Source organism: Microplitis mediator, chromosome 4 (genome assembly GCF_029852145.1).
Source record: "Microplitis mediator isolate UGA2020A chromosome 4, iyMicMedi2.1, whole genome shotgun sequence".
NCBI lineage: Eukaryota > Metazoa > Arthropoda > Insecta > Hymenoptera > Braconidae > Microplitis > Microplitis mediator.
The window spans coordinates 14,708,435-14,729,312 of record NC_079972.1 but is presented as its reverse complement, the minus strand read 5'-3'; the positions used below and the strand labels follow the sequence as shown (position 1 = coordinate 14,729,312).

The window sequence follows — 20,878 nt, the reverse complement described above, 5'->3', positions numbered from 1 at the left end:
AGACGACTATTCAGTGTACGAAGTCCCACATGGACTTTGACTTGTACGAGAAAATCTAATCTTACTCTGTATGGGAAATTTAAATTATTGCTTTAGCGTATTATTGAGTGCACTTTCCCCGATGTCAAATAAATATTCCTATATATCTTAATTTCGCAGTGTATAGGATTCATTTTTGATAAAGTTGTTATAATGGAAATTGGCTTAAATATGTCGTCTGCTGTCGTTTTATTTTCTATTTTATTGCTATCCATTTTTGGCATGATTTATTTAAATTATTTTCATTTCAAATCTACGGTACAATATTGGAACTAAACTTTTAAGCGCACAATAATTGTTGGAAATTACATTTCTGTTGAGGTTGATAGCAAATTTTTTATATAAATTTTTAAATATTCAAATATTTTTTATAATGAGGGAAGTTGCCGAATTATGATTTTGTAAAAACTAATAATTGACAGGGGTTCGCACTTTTCTTTCTATTACACTTAAGTCCACCATCGGTACTATCTTTGTTGCACTTGTACAGTAAATGGAAACTTTAGCTGAGTTTTTCTTTTAAACAAACGAATATTTTGAAATAATTAAAGCGCACTTCGCTAGATTAGACAGTAATGCATCAAAGTGCGGTCTGTGTTTTGTATTGAGAGATTTTGTTATCGAAGAAACCCCAGCCGAAAATATCTGATAACCCTTGTTGAGTTAACTAATAAATAAAATATTTAAGTATTTTTGTTAAAATATAAAAGAGCTTCATATGAAACCTTAAGTTTTTTTAGGTTGGTATTTATAACCATGAAAATGGACCTACGACACGAAATCGTGGTTTCAGTGAATCGTGGGTTTCAAAAGTTATTAAAAGCTGTAGGGGAGGGTGGGGCAGAGCGGCCCCCCTAAGCCAATTATTATTTTTTGTGGCTTTCAACCATAAGATCACTTTACTTTTGTCCTATTTCGAACAAATTTATGGACATTTTGCCAAAATTCTGAAAAAAAAATTTTTTTTTTGTGGGGCAGAGCGGCCCCCCTCCAAAAAGTGATAAAAAATTTTTTTTTTCGTTTTTTTTTTTTTTTAATTGTTTTCATCATTAAGAATGTATTTCTTTCTCTTGACAACTATTTTTGGTTTTATATTACTCGAAAAAAATTTTTTAAAGTGTAATAAATCGTTCACTTGCGATTACCTTAATTAATAATTGTTATTTAATAAAAAAAAAAAATCAATTCTATAGTTTTACTTTATTTCAAAAATTTATCAACTAAAAAAAAAAATTTTATTTTTATAAATTTTTAGTGACCAAATTTGCCTCTTACATAGAGAAACGGCCGAAAAATATGAAAAAAAAATTTTTTTGGAACTTTCGGCTGGTCCATTTTGCCCCAGGTGTTATGCGTAGGGCTAGAAATGTGGAATTATACTAATTTTTTTTTAATTTGATGATAAAAATATGAAAAAATCACTTTTTCGAAATTTTGGGCTTGTCCATTTTGCCCCAAATGTCATGCGTAGGGATAAAAATGCGCAAACATATCGTATTTACAGTAATTAGTCGAAAAAAAAATAATTTTTTTTTTTATCAAAATTTCAGGAGGGCCGCTCTGCCCCGCCCTCCCCTACATAAAATAATTTCCTGAGCTCTGAACTTGGTTGAACGTATAATGGCATTAGTTGATAGCTTAAGTTCCTCAAACTGCTTTTTACAGACATAAAAGTGGACCTGCAGCAAAAATTTATGGTAATGCCGATTACCTAATTTTAGTAAATAGGATTATATTTTTAGAGTATTTGTCATATAAATCGCATGAAATATGTTATCTGTTTCTTCTTATTCCAATTTATCAGTTCTTTCGGCGAGATTTTTAAAATCTTCTAAATCAATGAAATATTGAGGCTTCGTTTTTGGTTACACAAAAACTAACTGTTAGAATAAAATAATTGATAAGAAATATAAAAGCTCTGCATAATTTCAATTACAGTAATTGATAAAAAATTTTTATATTGTCTATGCTCTTATTAAAATATTACGGTAATATTTCTATAAGTGATTTAATACATCCGTATAACGGAAGGAAGCTGACGGTTTTTCCTGTAACGTATTTTTTTCTGTCTGAAATTAATCGGTTTTTGCCTGAGTAATAAAATAACCGAGTGATATAGTAGAGTTATAGTAATGAGTGTTTTATCATTCTTCTTTATCCATCCGGTTCCATATCCAGACTCCATTCAGATGGGGTACACATGGGGGCAGATGGTTCAGGAGAAACTTTTAATAATAAAAACGTCGTATGGTTGACAATGACAAATTTAAATGATCGATATTTTTAAAATTATTATTCTATTTTTAAAAACAATGAAAATTTAAATTTACGGAGACCTAAATTCTGAATTATACTCAGACTAGTGACCTTTTTTTTTTATTTAGATTTACGGGTGACAATATTGCACGGATTGCAATGTTCTCCTTCCCTCCCTAGCCGCGTAATATACCATTACGTCTCTGTGATGTCATTACACTTGAACGTTTAGATATTTTTATTACTATTTGAATTTTCAAGCTCGATTTAACGGTATATAATGTGGTTTTATTTGAATACGCATAACGAAAAATAAAATAAAAATATTATTTATCACTCTGTTGCATTTTAATATATCAAAAATTAATCTCACATAACGTTGACATAAGAGCGTAGCTTTGCATTTCTTTCATGGCCATTGGATAGATATTAAATTGGAATGAATATATATATATATATATATATATATATATATATGTCTATATTCTCAGTTAAACCAGAACAATTTCCATTGCATACTTCTCGTTCCGTTTGCCCACTGTCCATTTTCTCGCCTCGTCGACATTCTACATTTCTACCATATATATTTCACTATTTCATACTCTTGGAGACTCATCTCACATATTCCTTTAGTCCTTCGTATCATACAAATACATATACACGCACACATAATATATATGTATATATATTTTATAAAATACATAACGCAGACATTCGGTTCTTTGCCATGTGAGACCACACACCCGACACAAATCTACTATTATACATCTATATGTATATTCATACCGCATTACAATTGTATACTCTATATACCTATAGAGTTACGATGCACATTTGTTTAGGTCGGTTCCGCTGTGTCTCTTGAGTTTAGTGAGCACGTACGATAAACTAGGTATTACATTTACACAGACAATGCACTTGAAAGATTTACGCTGCTATTTGAATTATGATTTTCTTATTTTTTAAAAATCTTAAACTGTTTCGAAATGGGATAATAATTTAATTTTATTATAAAATCGGGACTTACTGACTTATGAGAAAAAAAATTTTTTTTTCGATATTTTCGTGTACTAGCGTTTTTTCAAACGACTTACCCCTTATTTCCAAAGACACGAAATATCCAATCGAGGCCAAGAATTGATCGAGATTACCGTCTAAGAAATTCGATAGAAAATCTATGGAAAATCGAGACTCTCTGGCTTGTGTAGGAAAAAAAAAAATGTTTCCGATACTTTTGTGAGATACCTAGTATTTTTTCAAACGACTTATAAGTTGATAGAAATTAAAAAATAAAAATATTTTATTTATTAGAAAAATATTTTCCGTTCTTAGCAAAGATTTAAATATTCTGGACTTTTCTTTTTTCTTTAGCGGATAAACTTAATATTTTAAACTGAAAATTTTACAATTTACTCGAAAGTTTCGGTGTAATATTTTAAATACAACATTATTTTTCTTAATGCATATTAAGATTCTTATTAATTAATTTGTTATTCTAAATTTAAAAATTTTTCAACTCGCATTGAACGGGTAATAATTAATGCATTCGTTTTCCATTAAAACTTTTGCAATCCTGCTTCTCCAAGTTCTTCAATGAAATATAAACCATCTTCCAAAGATTTTGAATATTTGAGTCTACTTCGATATTAATTAACATTAATACTTTTATGATTTAATAAATATATAATAAAGCTGTTAATGCAAGATGAAAAACATTAAAAAATACTCAGAACATCAGTTACAATTTTTACAGAAAAAATAATCTATAAAATTTTTTTATCTTCATTTAATTATCAATTTTTTAATTGATTTCTTCCATGAATTCGTTCGTTACAAAAATTGAAATGAATTTCAAAAATATCAATATCCAGTTCTCAATTATTTCACAACTCGAGTTCAATGGGTTCAACATTTTTTTACACGGAATAAATCAAAGGGTATAGAATTCCTTCATATATATATATATATATATATATATATATATATATATATAAAGATAATAAATCATTTGTTACATAATGGGTCAATTAATAAATATTATATTGCCGTCAATCCGACACTCAAATTTTCGGTGAGTGTCATTGTCATTAAACACAGAATAGGTATTGAGTTTCATCATATTTTAATATTCAGCCATTTATGATATGAATCACACGTGTTTGATTGCGTCAAAAGTAAATTACAAGTTAGTTCATGTACCGAGGATACAATATTCTCTGTGGAGATTGTCATAAATTGACCATTAATTCACGAGCTCGTCGTAGAGATTCTGTTGATACTGTATGTGTGCGCTCACACCAATTTATGTCTACATATATCTACAATATATATGAGAAACTGTGATGCATATATTCCAGTATATATGTATATGTACCTTCTCTGATAACGTGAAAATTACTAAACGAACCGCCATATAGGGTACGTATAGTTAGCCGGCGTAATATTTCCTATACGTGGATGTGACAGTGGCGATTTACTGATTATCCTAGTTTTATCATTACATTGTGACTCGTTACAATCTCTCGCGGTTAAACTGTCATTGCTATTTTACGAGACATTTTATTTTATTTTAAAAATATTTATACACTGTAAAAAATCACCGGGGTAAGTCCAAGCGGTGTAGGTGTTAAAATTGGCGGTGTTAAATTTCCACACCGAAAGCGGTGTGAAAATAACACCGCCGCCGGTGTAAATATTCTGTACCGGTGTTAAAAAAAATTCTCCGGTGTTAAAATAACACCGCTGCCGGTGTAAATATTCTAGTCTGATGTTAAAATAACGCCGCCGCCGGTGTAGATATTCTTTACCGGTGTTAAAATATTTTACTTTGTAAATATTTGTACTCACTCGATCACTATACTTGTTAAAAAATAATATTCTTTACTAATTTTCATAAAGATCTGACATTTTTTGTGTTTTATAATCTTTAAAGTTAATACTGCAAGCAGACGCAGTTTACCCAGATTTTACACCGGTATTACTCCGCTTTTACACCGATTTTACTCCGAGTAGAGAGACAGGGGGGGTTCTGGATACAAAGGGGCAAGATGGGCATGATCTGTTGTACCGACGGACGGTAAGTTATCGATTGGTGGATGGTAAGTTATTGACTGTTGGTTATCGACTGTCGATAATGTATCGACTGTTGGTGATGTATCTACTGTAGGTTATCTGCGGTCTTTTGACATCATTTGAGCTTATCTGAGGCCTTTTTGACATCATTTTGACGTTAATTGTTATCATTTGAGCTTATCTGGGACCTATTTTACCGCCAGAGCTTATCTGGGGCCATTTTGATGCTAATTAACAGCCATTTTGAGCTCGCTTTGAGCTCATCCCCGCCATTTTGAGCTCGCGTTAGACGTGAGATTCTCTCCCCTCTTTTTTATTTTTTAACTGCGTAATAGAATTTTTGATGATGACTCATCCAGTTCCGAGAAAAAACTTTCTATTTTAACTGCGTAGTAGATGACGTCATCTAACAGGTTTGAACTTGTTTTTGCGCTAGAGTGGGGGAATTGAGCTGAGTGCTGAGCTCGCGAGCTCATAGCATTCAGTCTACACTAAAAGTCCTTAGCGGTTGGTCAGTGTCAAAAAAAATTTTTTTTTCAATCGACGGCATACAAAAAATCATAAGTTCGTTTTTTATAATTTATCTGAAATTGAAGAAAACATCATGTGTATTAATATCAAGTAAGTACTAACAATTACAACTGAATAAATCGTTCTCATTAAATGAATTATTGTTTTAATAATTAATTTCTTTTTGTTTAATTTAAGAATGGATCTATCAGAAATCAACAAAATTAACTGCTTGACACATATCCTGCCAGTTAAAAAACTTCAAGACCTGGAAGTGGGCAAAGCATACAAAATTACTGAGATGAAGATCATTAAAACTCAGTATGGACCTAAAATTATCGCTCATGTTGAGGATCAGTTCACCATCTACTTCCCAACCAGGACAAACAACGAGCTGATTGGTGACGCAGAGAAGTTAAAAAATCTCAATGACATGGCTATCGAAGAGTGCCTATATATTCTATACCATGGCTCAAAATATAACAAATTTGAATTTGTATCACAGCCATCTTGAATGTATTTATTTTTTTATTTAATAATAAATTCAAAATTTATATATCTCAAATATCTTTTTAATTATTACATGTACCCCATACACAAATCATAGATTTAAATACAATTAGAATAATTATACTTAAAAATAATTTTTTTAAGTTATATAATGTAATGATAAAAAAAAAAAATAAATAATTAATTATAGTTAGATAAAAAAAGATAGAAAAAATAATAATAATCATAAAAACATGCGGGAAATTCAAAAGTCAGTTTGCGCGATAGACGCTCACCCTATCGTCGCCTGCCAGTACTACTGGTAAAGTCGCCACAGTAGTACAGTAATATATAAGCGGGAAATTCAAACATCAGTTCGCACAAGTGCAGCTATGTAAGCGAAAGCAGCAGCGATGGTTTGAGAAAAGGGCGGCGGTGGAGCGAGCAGCAGCAGCGACGCTCAGAGAAACATGCTGAAGAGGTGGAAGAGCAAGAGTAGTAGCGCGCTTGGAGAAAAGGCGGCAGAGGAAGAGGAGAAACATGCTGAAGAGATGGAAGAGCAAGAGCAGTAGCGCGCTTGGAGAAAAAAAGGCGGCAGCAGAGCGAGCAGCAGCAGCAGCGACGCTCGGAGAAAAAGGGGTGGTGAAAGAGCAAGAGCAGCAATTAAATTATTGGACGACAAAATTAAAGATTTTCATTCTTAAATATATTTGACAATATAAAAATTTTATTCATGAAAATGGAAAAATTACTACATATACAGAAAAAAAACTTATAAATATAAATTTTATTAATTTTTATTATTAAACTTATAAATTCAAATTCTAAGTATTGATTAGCGTAACATATAAGTTATAATAGCATTATTTAACTTTATTTCAAAATACTTAAAAGCTCTAAGAAAATCATTCAATAATAATAATCTACAACTTTAAAAAAAATTACGGAGATCAATATAAAATTTTCAGAGATCAATGAAAAACTTAATTTATGTATTATTCAAAAAAACATTTTTGTTCTATAATTATCTTAAATAAATATCAAATTTATATTTTAATGATAAACAACCATAAAAAATTACAGAGATCAATATAAAAACTTTCAGAAATAAATATTAGAAAATTATATTAAATTAAAGTCTTAAAAAATATTTCATAGTAAAATAATTAAATTGTAATAAAAAATTATGAATTTTAAAATTTATATTAAATTAAAATTTTAAAAAATATTTGATAGTAAAATAATTAAATTGTAAAAAAAAAAAGTTTTCTGGGATGATTTCTATAGTTCTATAAATCTTCATCTGTTGTACTATCATCATCTTTTATGAGTTCAATTGCATTTATTTTTCTTCTTTTTTCTCCAGAATCTCCGGACTTTAAATTTTCTATTTCATTTTTTAAATTTTCTATAATCTGTCTCTGACTACAATTATCCATCAATATTTTTACTCGGTCTCGATTAATTCGATCAATCTTATGATCTTTTACAGTCATCTCTGTTACTTGATTATGAAGTTGCTCATTTTGCATCTTCAGTTGATGAACTTCCCTATTAAGCTCTTGGATTTTGGAATTAGGATCCTGACATGTTGGTATGTTGTCCTCATCTTCCTCATACAGGGGCTCAAATTCGGCACCCTCATCTGCATTTGGATCTACATTCCCATCCCTCATTCCTCGTAACAACTGGAACTGTTGGTTTCGAATCTCGATCATTCTAGCAGCTTCTTCCTGGTCTCGCCGATAATTTTCATTTCCGTTTGCATCATCGTCATCATCATCAATTATAATTGTGTCAGCGTCACCAATATCATCATCATCATTGAGTATATTGACAACATTCCCAAAGTCTACCCAGTTCCCAATATTTATAAAATTATCACTAAAGCGATATTTTTCAACAGTTGGTGATTGATCACCGGGTATAGCAAACCACCAGCATAGATGATTATTAAGTACTTTTAAAACTGTCGTAACTCCAGCAATTGTTATGATAGGCCCGAAGAAAAAAGTATGGTCTTCAAAAATATATGCATTGAGTTGATCCCAAATTATATGAATTAATTCCTGATGGGTATAGTTTTCTTCCCATGTGCGCGGTATAATATAACTATAGGTTAGTATATTTCCCATCTATATAAAATGAAAAATAAAAATATTATATATGTATATATGTGGAGGTTGTTTAACAAATTATATTAATTAGTTATAAATATATATACATACCACGATAATTAGTAGATGTGATGATGGTTCTGATATTAATAGTAATCAAATTTTTTTTTGTCAGGATTCTAGAAGATAAAATTATTTAGTTTTCATTTTAAGATATTTAAAATTAAAACTAATAATAGTAATAACATGCGATAAACAACTGTATAATTAATAAGTAATTTTTAGATAAAGTAATTTTTAGATAAAGTAATAAAATACACACCTTTTTAAATATTTATTTGTTTTTACCAATGCTGTTTGGGTTGTATATCCTAAAAGAAAAAAAAAAAATATAAAAATCACTTTTTATTATATAGCTATTTATAAGACATTATAATAAAATTTAAAAAGAAATAATTAATTCATTCATGCTAAATTTTATTTTCCATTAAATATTTTTAAAATAATAATACTCTTAAGTATCAAGTTTTATTTAATTATTTAAGTTTTAAAGTATCATGAACAAGTTGTGGTATCTGCAGACATGGTGAACACACAAGCTTGTATTTAAAAAAATAGTTTTATATTTAGTTTACATGCAGTTGACTAATTTTATTTAATAATTATTCATTTAATTTATTCAATTATTAAAAATAATAAAATAATTGAAACTGTTGGTTATATGTTCACCACACCCATAGACGCTACAATCGTTTTATTATATTTTATTTTTTTTTTATTAAATAATATATTTATAAATACACGCATACACACATTCGCACGTTCACTTATTATTATTTATTAATTTATAGACATATATATTTATAAATGATTAATTATTTATAAAAGAAAAAAACTTACAAAACACAAAAAATATATGACGAGTCCAGCGTCTCTCAGCACTTGTCTAGACTTTTTTGGATTTAAGTTTCTTGAGAGATTTTTATCTTCTCAAGAGAACAATTTTTTTTGTTGTGATAAAAATCAACCAATCAAAACACTTGTTATATAAAAGATAGAACCTGATTGGTTCGCTTTTGAATGGCTCGCTTGTATACTTCAGCACGTGCACTTTTTGTTAAAATGTTAATAAATATTTATTAATATAAATTATATCAAAATATTATTTTAGATACATCTCTTGATGATTGTAAATATTATTCTTAAACAATCACTTTATTTATATCACATAAAATTGATTTAGAAAAATAATTTGCGGGAAATAACTGCCATCTCGCGGGATAAACTAGATATACAGATCGATGCATCCATACTGTTGTCAATTCTGTATACAGTGAATCAATAATGACGGTCAAATAGCCGCCACCTAGTGGGATAAACCAGCTACTGAGATTGATTTTAATTCTATACATCTCTATGTTTTGAAATCATAATGAAGAAAAATTAATTAATAATAAACAAATGATATACTTACCTGATAACTATATATTTTTCAAATAACTGGAACAGTTGCACACTTTTGAATAAAATAATTTTTTGATTAAATTAAAATAATTTTTAACTTATAAAAATCACTTATTAAAATTTAAAATTAATTAACTATTTAATTCCTTAAAATATTATACATAATTATTTTCCAAGTAACTTTACACTATTTTATAATAATTAAATTTAAATTAGTTAAGTTTGAAAGAAAAAATGTCTGAAATAAAAATTATTCAAGTTGAAAAAAAAGTCAGAAATTAAAATTTTGTTAAAATTTTATTCAATTATTTAACAACCAATTTTTCATCAATTTTACATTTTGTAAAGCACATAGATATTCACCATTGAATTTACAATGATAATTACAGAAATTACAATCGAAAAATTTATTATTTTTGAGGGCGGGACATTTGAATTCTTCCAGATCGATGACAACTTTATCTTGTCCGACTAGATCTTGTACCCATAAAGTTTTTTCACCACCTTTGACATAAATGTACTTGTAATTACTTGTCACATAATCAAAAACTTCATGTAGCTTAGAATATGGTGTCTTTCCAGCATTCCAGGCGATCCCATGATGATTGTGTATGATCCAGGTGTTTTGACGCTGACATTGATGTGGTAGCGATTCCCAATCATATGGTGATTGAAATAGTGTACATGATAACTCTTCATGTCCTTCGATCTCATGTTGAATCGTAATTGTAGCAAGTTCTTTCACGATAAATTGATTATCGGATCCTTTGAATCCTTGCACATCTAGTATCATTTCCATTTTTATAGCTTGTATCTCAGCAACAGTCAGAGAGCAACTGAAGAATTAATACAGCTTAGCTATTTTATATTTTATTATTCTCCCCACCACACTATTTTTAATTAATAATCTTCAATTTCATTGGCTGAAAAATATTCTTTGTTTATTTTTAACTGCGTAGTAGAATGTTTATTATTAACTGCGTAGTAGAATGTTTATTATTAACTGCGTAGTAGAATGTTTATTATTAACTGCGTAGTAGAATGTTTATTTCTAACTGCGTAGTAGAATGTTTATTTTTAGATGATGATGACTCATCCTGTTCCAAGAAAAAAACTTTCCATTGTTATTTTTATTTTTAACTGTGTAGTAGAATATTTATTTTTAGAACATGACTCATCCAGTTCCAAGAAAAAAACTTTCCATTGTTATTTTTATTTTTAACTGCGTAGTAGAATATTTATTTTTAGAACATGACTCACGCAATTCTATTTTTAGATCATAACGACATCTAGTTCAATTTTTAACTGCGTAGTAGATGACGTCAAACTTTCCATCACGCCATCTAGATCTTAGGTTATGTTGATGCGATCTAGGGAATTTTTGTTCTTTTCTAGGGAATTTTTTCCGGTTTCTAGGGGATTTTTTCCAGTTTCTGGTGATTTTATTTTATAAGGTTGGTACTTTTGAGAACTATGAAATTTTTTACTGCGCAGTTGATGAGTCGCGCCCCACCTATAAATGCACCGCGCGAAAGCATACTTCATTAAAAAGAAGTACAAGTCTCGCAGTGAAGTACATAACTCCGTGTATTCACTCTGTTGATTGTGTGTGAAATTTTTTGTGATATAAAGTTATTCTGATTTTTAATAATCAATATTTCAAGTGATATTTTTTTTTTTTTACCAAACTTTTAACATAAAACTTTCGTGCTTAAAAGATTTTTGTGGTAAAAAATTTGTTGATAAGTGATAACAAAACTCTGTGCTAGAGAAAATTATTATTTTTATAATAATTATTTATAAACAATTGTGAATAAAAATTTTGATTCTTTCTGTGTTAAAGAACTGTTTAGACTTAAAACAGTTATTTTGTGCATTCAAAAACTTTAAACAGAAAAAACTTTCATTAAAATTTTTGATTGTTGGTGATTTATTTTATATCAAAATATTTTTTTTAATTGTGTCCACAGTTTATTTCTGTGTTAAAGAACTGTTTAGACTTCAAACAGTTATTTTGTGCATTCAAAAACTTTAAACAGAAAATATTTAATCAAGTAAATTAGTGATTGAATAAAAAACAATTCTATCAAAAATGGCACAAAATGATTTTATTGTGGCGCTTCAGCGTCCAGTAGATTCAATAATTAAATCATTTAATGATTTACACGATCAGCCATTAGCTGAAGAACATTGTCAGAAGTGTTATCAAGTGTGCAGTGATACAATTAATTATTTCAACGAGATCTTGCTAGATCCTAAAATAAATGTTCAAGTCAGGAGAAGTGTACAAGCAAATATTGTACTTTTATACTGGTATGCTGACCAATTTGCACAATTGAGTGGTGAAGTAACTGGTGGTGATTTGCGTGCAAACCGACGTCTCATCAAGTGGCAAGATCTTGAAAATGCATTCTCAAATAACATCAGATCAGGATGTGTGGTGAATCAAGCCCATACAGATCTTCATACTTTTCTTGATGATGCTCAAGATCTTATAATTGAAAAAGTTGACAATATGCTCAGAGATCTTGCTGGGCTTAAAGTAAATGTTGAATTGATTTGCAAATTTAGAAATGTAAAAGCCGAAAATGTCATTGAAGAAACAAAGACATTCAACACCAAGAGCCGAGAAATTTTACATGCAACATCTCTTGCTACTTGGTATAAAGATCATGTCAATGATAAATTATTGAAGAAAGTTGAGGAATTCAATCAAAAAGACTCTGGCTGGAGTTTAACTGAAATCCACAGTTTGATAATTACAATGTCGAGATATGCACCTCTTCAAGCTGGAGATTCAACGTTTGTGGAGCTACCCAAGGACATCCAGACGAAGAAAGCAGTATTAAATATTCAGAATTCTGATGAACACTGTTTTCTATGGAGTGTTGTAGCAGCATTATATCCTGCTAATAGTAATCCTGTGAAAAAATCATCATATCCACACTTCAGCTCGATATTAAAATATGAAGGTATAAAATTTCCAATCACTTTAAATGATATACCAAAATTTGAAAAATTAAATAATTTATCAATCAATGTCTATGGTATCGAGTCAGAATTTTGTAATAAAAAATCCGAAAAAAGTGCAATAATTCCATTATACTTAAGTAAACTCATAAAGTCTGACAAAAAAGTTATTCATCTCTTAATGGTACAGCAAAAAATTAAATTAAATACATCTGATTTTGATATTAAAAATTTTCAACCTAAATTTCACTTTGCTTTAATCAAAGATCTGTCACGATTAGTTAAATCTCAAATTTCCATGGCAAAATGTAAATTATTCTTTTGTGATAGATGCTTAAATCATTTCAAATATAATTATTCATATGAAAATCACAAAGCTGATTGTTTTAAAATAAATAAAGTCCATATGACATTTCCAAAAGAGAAAGACCAAATTTTAAAATTCAAAAACTATCAATATAAAGACACTGTACCTTTTGTTGTATATGCTGACTTGGAATGTATACTAGAAAAGACCCAAGGAGATGATGAAACTCAGAAGCATGTTCCACACAGTGTAGCATTTTATCAGCATTGTAGTTATAATACTAAATTATCTAAATTTGAATTAAATCGTTCAAAATTTTGTATTGGATGGTTTATTTTAAAGTTGGAAAAATTAGCTATTGAATACGAAAGATATTTGAAAAATCCTATACCAATGAAACCACTCACTAAACAACAGCAAGAGACACATGATCAGGCAACTGTTTGTCATATTTGTGAAAAAACGATCACTACAAATACCGATAAGTGTTATGATCATTGTCATTTCACTGGTAATTATCGCGGTCCAGCTCATATATCTTGTAATGTCAATTATCCAAAGTCTCATGTTATTCCCATAGTCTTTCACAATTTATCGGGCTATGATTCACATTTTTTAATTAAAAGTCTAGCTACATTAATTAAAGGTGATGTAACTTTACTACCAATTAATAAAGAAAAATATATATCTTTCACAAAATCGATTGAAAATACTTCAGTAACATTACGTTTCATAGACTCATTCAGATTTATGGCATCTAGCCTTGAAAAATTAGCTTCAAATCTTGGTGATGATGAAAAGCTTATAACGAAACTTCACTATCCCGATCCAGATGAATTTAAATTAGTTACGCGTAAAGGTATATTTCCATATGAATATATATCCAGTGTTGATAAGCTTAATGACAAACAATTGCCTGATCAAGTATCATTTTTTTCAAAATTAACGAATGAAAGTGTCTCTGATGAGGATTATTTCTTTGCTCAGCTAGTCTGGAACAAATTTAACATCAACACACTAGGAGAGTACTCAGATTTATATCTTAAAACTGATGTACTTCTTCTAGCAGATGTGTTTGAAAATTTTAGACGTAGCTGCTTTGAAACTTACAGCTTAGATCCATTACACTACTATACAGCTCCTGGTCTGTCTAATGATGCTATGTTAAAATACACTGGTGTGGAACTTCAGCTTTTAACTGATCCTGAAATGGTACTTTTTATTGAAAAAGGCATCAGGGGTGGGGTATCTCAGTGTACAAACCGATATGCTGCTGCTAATAATCGGTACATGGGTGAGGACTTTGATCCAAGCAAAGCTGAATCATATTTAATGTATTATGATGTAAATAATTTATACGGTGCAGCTATGAGTATGTCACTGCCGACAGGTTCATTTGAGTGGGTGGAAAATGTAGATGATGATGTAAATAAATTTTTAAATGATAATGATGATAGTGTAGGATACATTTTAGAAGTAGATTTAAGTTATCCAGAGGAGTTACATGAACTTCACAAGGACTTGCCCTTGTGTCCTGAGCACTTTGTTCCGCCAGGATCCAAACACTCAAAATTATCAACAACTTTGTATGATAAAAAAAATTATATAATACATTATAAAAATTTAAAACAATGTCTAGAATTAAGATTAAAATTAACAAAAGTCCACAGAGTACTGCAATTCAAACAATCACCTTGGCTCAAAACTTATATTGATAAAAATACTGATTGTAGAAAATTAGCAAAGAATGAGTTTGAAAAAAATTTTTACAAACTGATGAACAACGCTGTATTTGGTAAGACTATGGAAAATGTAAGAAAGCATAAAGATGTACAATTAAAAACTGAATGGGAGGGTAGATATGGCGTCAAAGAATTGATATGTAAGCCAAATTTCCATAGTCTTACCATGTTTGATAAAGATATGGTAATTATTGAGATGAAGAAAGTAAAAGTCTGTTTCAATAAACCTATCTATGTGGGCTTTTGTATTTTAGATTTGTCTAAAACATTTATTTATGACTTTCATTATAATTATGTAAAAAAGAACTTTAAAAATGATGAGTCTAAATTGATGTATACTGACACCGACAGTCTCATCTATCATTTTACTGTGCCAGATGTCTATAAAATCATCAAACGTGACATCTCCAAGTTCGACACTTCTGACTACCCCGCGGATAATATTTATGATATGCCATTAGTCAATAAGAAAGTCCTGGGTCTGATGAAGGATGAGAATAATGGTGGAATCATGACTGAATTCACTGGACTCAGGGCTAAATTATATGCATTCAAGACATATAAAAATGAAAAGGCCAAAAAGCGAGCAAAGGGTGTAAAAGGTCCAACTTTGCGAACAATCACGTTTGATGATTTTATGCAATGTTTAAATAATCATGTAAATTTAACAAAAAAACAGTATTTAATTAAGAGCGCAAAACATAATGTAAAAACGATTGTACAAAATAAAATAGCATTAAGTTGGGCTGATGATAAGCGTCAGCTCATTGACGGCAGCCATGACACCCTACCATGGGGTTATAAAAGAATTGTAGATGATGATGATGATGATGATGAGACAATAATTAAAAAAAGAAAACTTATGTAAATAGTTGTAAATAAAAAAAACTTATGTAAATAGTTGTAAATAAAAAAAAACTTATGTAAATAGTTGTAAATAAAAAAAAAAAAAAAAAAAAAGATAACTTATGTAAATTATTTCTAAGTTTTTGTAAAATTAGTTTTAAGGTTTATAAATAAAAAAAAAATGTTTATACAATTAAAAATTTTGTTTTTATTTATTAGAATATAAGATTACATAATAAGTTTTTACAGGTCTGATTTATCAATCCAAGTGTTGTGAGAGCTGTCGAAGCCGAGCCACTTTACATATAATTTATTTCCACGTTTTTTTATAATTTTTTCTATTAGATAGACATCTGGATGCTTGACTTTGCTGAGTTCTTCAACATAAAATCCACCTTCAATTGGCTTATCCTGATAGTCTACAAGTTTGTATGTTGTTGGATTTGTATTCTGCACTGTCTTGATTGTAAAAATTTCAGTGGTCCAGTTGGGTGTGTAGCCTTTTTCAAACACATGTTTGTACTTGCTGATTCGAACTTTGTCTCCAACTTTGAATTTATTTTTTCGTGCTTGCCGCTGATTTTGAAGAGGTTTGTATATTTTTTCAAATATCTGCTTTTCATTTTTAGCAGTTACATCAATAGGTTCCAGTTGAATAGTACGATGTTTTCTAGTATTATATTTGTATATCAATTCATCCAATATATCAATCCATTTATAGGTACCACGAGCAGTGAATTGACGCCACATGTTATTCTTAAGTGTTCGATTAAAACGTTCACATATTGATGCCTTCAAGTTGCTGAATGTTGAGTACATGTTGATGTTTTTATGTTTCATCAGTTCTTGAAATTCTTTATTGTAAAATTCTTTGCCTTGGTCAACATGCAGATTTTTTGGTACACGTCCTTGTTGAAATATAGATTTCATTGCACTAGTGACATCACTGCCACTTTTACTTTTAATCGGTACAGCCCAAGCATACTTTGAAAAAATATCTATGACAGTTAGCAGATATTTGTTTCCTTTATTAACTGTTGCATAAGGAATCATTTCAACTAGATCAGCTTGCCAAGTTTCATCAAGTGCTCGTATGTCAACATGACGACGTTGATAATTTCTGCGTGCTGGTCTGTGCAACTCATACGCTATTACTGATTTTTTGTCCTCCATTGTCAACAAAAATTTTAGCTTCCAGTTCTTTTATTCGCTGTGTATTTCTATTAATTAATTCCTTTCGTGACTTTATACGTTTTAGTATAACTTTTAATTCTTGATTTTCTTTTCTTAAAAGCGTCACAGTAGAATCCAGTGTTACCACTTGAGAGTGCAAGTGTGAAATGATCTCTGACTGATCATTCCTCATACTATCATACAATAGAGACAGCTCTTTGTGTACAAGATCACGTGTAAATTTTACAGTTGCTGCATCACTGTCTTCAGCTGGTTTACCAACATGACACAGTCTCTTGCTTTCAACATCATACTGTCCATCAACAGTTATTTGAAATCCTCGTCCAGGTGGTCCTGGTGGTCCGCTGATTGCAGCACCAGTTGGTAGCGAACGTCCAAAAATATCGATACTCATTTTTGCTCTTTTCACTTCAACAGTCAGCAAGTAAATGATATAAATTTGATGTAGCGGCTGCTAATAAATAATTCCTGCTTCTCGTAGCTCTTCAATAATTGATATGATTTCATTGGTGTGACTTGGATTCCCAGCTGCTTGAGATGCCATAAGTAAACGAAGACGGTCGACTAGTTCATTTGGATCATCCCAGTAGACATAATCCATACGTGCTTTTTTATTTTTCGCAATCATAAAATCAGGTAATCCTTTACCTCTTGATAAGTTTGCATTTTTAGCAAGAAAATCAGCAATATAATTATTGTACTTGATTGTCGAGTCTTCATAAAAACTACTATCTGGCTTATAATTTTTTCTATGAGCATTTGTCATCTTTATAATTTCAAGATATTTATTTTTATCATTCTGTGTGACTTTCGAATCATCCGGAGATTTTTTAAATAATAATTCCAATAAACCAGGAGTCACTGAGTAATTTTTATTTTTTATATTAATCACAGTATCATCAAAAGTTATTTCAGAATCACCAATGTAAAAATCATTGTAACATCGACGGACACCATATCTCAGATCTATATCTCTACTTTTTTTATACACTTTAGATAAATAAGACTTTATTTCACTGCTAGCTGACTTAGCAGGCGTACTTGATGCAGCAGGAGATATTTGTGTTTCTTCCAGAGTCCCGCTTCTATCTTCAGAGATGATACTGTTATATTTACTTGCATCATCAAGTTCTGTATTATTATTCACTGTTGAATTATTTTCTTCTTCAACTTCAGACTTGACTTCTTGTTTGATTTTATGTTTTGATGATTCGACTAGACTTTGTAGAGGTGTAACAATAGGCTTGAACATTTCACCCATTGTTTTCTCAGCTGTGTCTTTACCCAACTTGAGCATTCTGTGCTTCCGTCGGATAGCATCACTAGCCTGAGATATCTGATGTAAGACATCTCGTTGCTTTGAAAGTTCCTCAGTCTTCATGTTGATGCGTCAGAGTTCACTTAATCTCTGATTGTTGTTCGTCAAGTACAAGTTAATTTATACTAATAAAACAATCAAATCCTTTTCTATATCTTCCACTATTTAGCTCACTGTCTTTGTCAATCACTACAAACCCATATTTACCATCATCATTCCAACATGCTGAACACAAGTCTTTGAATAAATTGTATGACATGTCAGTATTTACATGATCATCATACACATGTCTCAAGTTCATCTCATCTTGACGAAAGAGAACTATAAAATTTGCATTGTCACGTATCAAATGTTTAGGGATACGTGTGTAAGTCTGACAGAGATAAAAACTGTCAACATCTTTGTGTCGACCCATGCAAAAATATGCTCTGATATGATCTTGTTTTTCACAAGCAACATCATCAAATATCATCAATGAGTTTGGTTTTGCATCTTCAGGTTTCAGTACTTCTTCGTGCTCGTTGAATGTAAAAAATTCAATACCTTCTATTGGTTTAAGTAGTGATTCTAAAAATTTGTATTTCGGTTGATTTAGAGATTTTGAGTAGAGATAAATATTATCAAATCTCAAGCCGTTGGGGTGTATGATGAGTGACAGCAGAGCATTTGTTTTTCCACAATTTGATGGACCACAAAATATAGCACGTACACTGTTTGGCAATAAAGCACCGTGTCTTTTAACTTTTTTCACTCCTGTACCTTGAACAATTTGATCAAAATTTATTACTGGCAACTTGGCCTGTTGACTTTTAAACTCCATGTTGACAGTTTCCGGTCACAACAACAACTCACTCAGTGAACTATAAGTACCAGGTTTTATAGGATTTTCAGTCAGTCATGATGCTGCTACTATGGAGAGCAGATGTGTGAATACTAGTGGTAGTGGTTTTTTAAACAGTATAATTAATAAGCTGCCATTTGAACTACATATACCTGGATACCAGTACTGTGGACCAGGCACAAAGCTAGCCAAGAGATTAGCTCGTGGTGATCCTGGAATTAATCCTCTGGACGCTGCGTGTAAAGAACACGATATTGCATACTCGTATAATCGTGAAAATTTGGAAGCACGTCACGAAGCTGATCAAATACTTGCTGAGAAGGCGTGGCAACGTTATCAAGCAAAAGACGCTGGTATTGGTGAAAAAGCTGCTGCGTGGAGTGTAAATAAAATCATGAAGATGAAAAGAAGATTCGGTATGGGGCTGAAGAAGAGAACAGCTAGCAAGAGAAAGCCCAGCAAGAAAAAAACTGGCAAGAGAAAGGCTAGCAAGAGAAAGGCTAGCAAGAGAAAGACTAGTGTAAAAAAGCAAGTAGCACTAAGACAAGTTGTCACAGCTGCCAAAAAGTCCATGACTTCTGGTGGTGATCCAATCAAAACAGCATTGAAGGGTGCTCGTCAGGCAGTTAAAAAATCTGGTGGGAAAAAAAATATCAGGTTGCCTCGAATTTTACCAGTTCCATCTAAAGTTGGTGGTATACTACCATTTTTAATACCACTTTTTGCTGGCTTGAGTGCCACAGGAGCTTTAGCTGGAGGCGCTGCTGGTATAGCAAAAGCTGTAAATGATGCGAGTGCTGCTAAAAATCGATTGAATGAGAGCAAACGTCATAATTTGCAAATGGAACAAATATCCATGGGTAAAGGCTTATACTTGAAGCCTTACAGGCGTGGTATGGGCTTATACTTGAGACCATATCCAGTAGGCAGAGGATGCAAGTCAAAAAACAAGTAGAGCTACCACATCGAGCACTCACAAACATCGACTTACTAAAGTACGCTAAAGCTCTAAAAATTCCAAACTTTCGTGGTGTTTTTATGAGAAACGATTTACCTGAAACTGGACCGAGAAAAAATGAATCAGCTATTATTAATCTTGATGATAAACATGGACCTGGTACTCACTGGGTTGCATACAAGAAAAATAATGATAGAGTTACTTATTTTGACAGTTTTGGTAATTTACAACCACCACAAGATCTTATGGAATATCTCGATGTTGGTAGCGTGAAATATAATCACAAAAGATATCAGGATTTTGATACAATTATATGTGGACACTTGTGCCTCAAATTTCTTACTGGACAACTATAAATTGATGTGACTTTGGTTACAACACATCAGTCATGGCTGAGTCATTCACATTAACACTGACAGGATCTTCATCCGAGTTGGAGGCTAACTACTTCCCACCAATTGAATTATCACAAGCTAAAAATTATGTTCTGGGACTTGTAGAGTTATTAACATTTAATTCGATACCAAATATTGATGTGGGTGCTAATAAATTCTATGTCTCTTATCCTGTGGATAATACTGATATCGAAAAAATTGATACAAATAATGTTGATAATAATGTTGATGAGAAAAAAATAGTCAAGAAAAAAAGAGCTAAGAGAAATGTTGCAATAATTACAAAGTTTGATGACAATATCTCAGTGACGGAAAAGAATATAGAAGCTGAAAAATATGAAACTATCGAAGAGAGAGTCT

The 20,878-nt window shown here is 30.8% G+C and overlaps 1 protein-coding gene across 5 annotated transcripts in view; it reads left to right on the top strand.

The window, feature by feature from the left end:
* Window positions 1-20,878, top strand: part of LOC130666864 (uncharacterized) — a 163,852-nt gene that overhangs the window by 40,394 nt on the left and 102,580 nt on the right. The gene's annotated exons all lie outside the window — the stretch shown is intronic.